We start from the raw sequence: 2933 nt of genomic DNA on the forward strand, positions 1-2933 counted from the left end.
TTGATTTCTTGCACTCTGTCCTACTTTTTTTTTATGTAATCAGTTCATGTTATTTTAGCCGATCCTGTTGTATCTTGCTTTATGCTTTCGGTAGATTACGGCACCAGTACGGATTCGTATAATTGATTGTCATTTGTAGTGGCATTGACCTTTTTTTGTCATTTGGTGATGATTGGTAAAATTATCATATTTTAGGCTATAGAGATGCCATCAGAATCCTAGCAAGCCTCTGAAACAACCTTGTTTCTTGAACCATAACTTGTAGTTTAATGGCAACGTGGATGCAACATCAGCGCTCCTTTGTTAGCCATTTACTAGGTTGGCTATCACTTGGATCTTGTGCCTGGACGGCATTAGTGATTATCCATCCTAACTTTCCATTGGATCTTGTGCATCGGCACCTATTATCAGAAGCTAAAAGGCTGTTGTAAACCTACTAGTGCCTAGCCATAAATAAATATTTAACTTCGCAACAGCTACATAACAGCCTTGTTTTTTGAATTTGCTTCCAGATGAGGGGCCGACAATTATATAATTATTTCGTTTCGGCCTATGTCTCTATAACTAAACCACTGTCAACTGCCCTTGGAGCTCTCACTCTGCATAATCATTTCGCTCAAAGGAATTATGGCTTTGGACCAGGAGGACTGCAGAAAAATGGGCATCAATGTTTTTGCTATTTAGCGGTCCTTCTTCTCTTCATCTATAGTATAATCATCACATGCCATCAATTTTTTCATCCTCAATATCCTAGCAAGGGGTTTATTTCTTCTAGCCAACTCGACGCTGGAGTCAACCGTGTCATTCAAGGGTATGGTTCAAACAACTGTGACATTTTCAGTGGGAAATGGGTCCCTGATAGTACATACCCTTTGTACACTACCTCTGCCTATCCTTTTGCAGAACTGGGTTTTCATTGTCAGAACAATGGTCGGGAAGATAAAGACTACCTGAAATGGAGATGGCAACCCCTGAGTTGTGATATACCGAGGTAAATCTAAATAACCTCATTGGCAGTTTGGTTTTTTTTAACTATGCACCACATTGGAAGACCACAATATCATATTATCTATCTTGTTCCATATTTTATCATGTTTTATATCCTCTATTCTAATTTGTTAGAAATTTTTTGGCTGTAACTACATATGAATTTACAGTCCAATGACTTTTGGGTGAACACAGTCATCATCAGGAAGCAATAAAGAATATGACTTATGTTAAATACAGTTATAGCCAAAATATTTTCTAACAAACATATAAAACTGTGAAGCCCTATATTCCAAGCTATTCTGTTTTACTATTTTAATTTTATTTCACATATAATCAGGAGCTCTGGAGTCTTGACTAGACTTAGTGTGGATGCAGTTTTTAGCACCTGATATCCTAAGAAGATTGCAGGGTTTGCGTGTTGTGTTTGTTGGAGATTCCATGGCCAGAACACAATGGGAGACTCTTATCTGCCTTCTAATGCAAGGTGTAGCTGATAGGCAGTCAGTTTATGAAGTAAATGGAAACAAAATTGCAAAGCGTATCCCATATTTGGGTGCCCGGTTTAGTACATTTAACTTCACCATTGAGTACTATAGACTCCAGGCATAGACTTTACAACCCAGCCAATTTATTTTATAGTAGTCATTGGCGTGTGACTCACCAACGCTTTTGGTAACACCACAATACTATGACTTTTATAGCAGAGGGCTTGTTCCCCAACGCCATTACTGGCCTATAAGAGTCGATAAAAAATGTGACTCTATACAGTTTGCCGTGGACTGGGGAAACAAGCACCCAAACGAGGTAAGTTTTTCATAACAGTCTTGCCAAACTGTTTACTTTCTATAGATAAAACAACAAATTCAACTTGGTTTTTCTGTAGATAAAACAGCAAACTGAACTTGGTTTTTCTGCGGGTAATGGAAATTCCAAAGGCAGCGAAAAAATTTATTCATAACGAGTTGAATATGTTGAATATATACGATTACATGTTCCATATTCTAAATGAGTGTTCAAAGCTATTGAAATATAAGCCCTCTGTTTCAGAAAAGGCTGTAGAGTACTGCTCTGAAACAATATTTTGCTTTGCAAATGAGCCCGAAGAAGAGTATATGAAAGATTCAGCTGTCATCACCACTAGTCCTTCGGCTCCGTGTAAGTTGGGGGACGATGAATCAGGAGAGAAAGCCATGAAGGAATTCGTGGTAAAGAATACTGAGGCAATAGATTATGTGGAACACTTGGAAGACACAGGAAATGTTTAATTGCTTCTTTTTGCTCGTGCTTACTCCGTAATAGCACCTCTGCAATTTTCATGTCAAAAATGTCTCTCTATTGCATAAGAGCCGTGGTGCAGATCATATGTTAAAACATTTAGCAGCCCAACTAGAATTGAAATTCAAGCTGATAAATATGAGCCTCCAACAATACCTCCACAATCATAAATGGTGAATCAGATCACATTCTTTGTTTTCTTCTAGTTGCACTAAGTCAAACAGTTGATATTATTAACAGGAAAACCTGCGCTTAGTAAGGCAAGGTGAGTTATGGGTAACTTACATGTGTATTACATATATGATGTCATTCTTCACTGGCCAGTAGTTATCCACTAGGTTCGGCCCATTTCGTATTTGGTAACCATGATCTATTTTGAATTATTAATTTTTGTGTGCTGTCATGGTTTTACCTTGTTTACTAATTACATTTCTTTTATGGATTGTAGATTCTCATTTCCTACAATATTCAGCCATTTAACCCACACAAGTGATGTATTCCTCCTTGATAACTCATTGGCTAAAGTATAGGTGACTTAGATGAGCTGAAAGGGTGCCTGGATCTGGGTTTTGGGTTCAACTATGAGGAGATTCCAGAGCTCTGCAACACCCTCCCTGCGTTGGAGGCTGGAGCTGTGCTATTCTATGAGCCAGCGGTTCCAGGATGAG

The sequence above is a fragment of the Pinus tabuliformis genome, chromosome 4_1, assembly GCF_031772625.1.
Source record: "Pinus tabuliformis cultivar Carrire ecotype Pingquan chromosome 4_1, CPIR1, whole genome shotgun sequence".
Lineage (NCBI taxonomy): Eukaryota > Viridiplantae > Streptophyta > Pinopsida > Pinales > Pinaceae > Pinus > Pinus tabuliformis.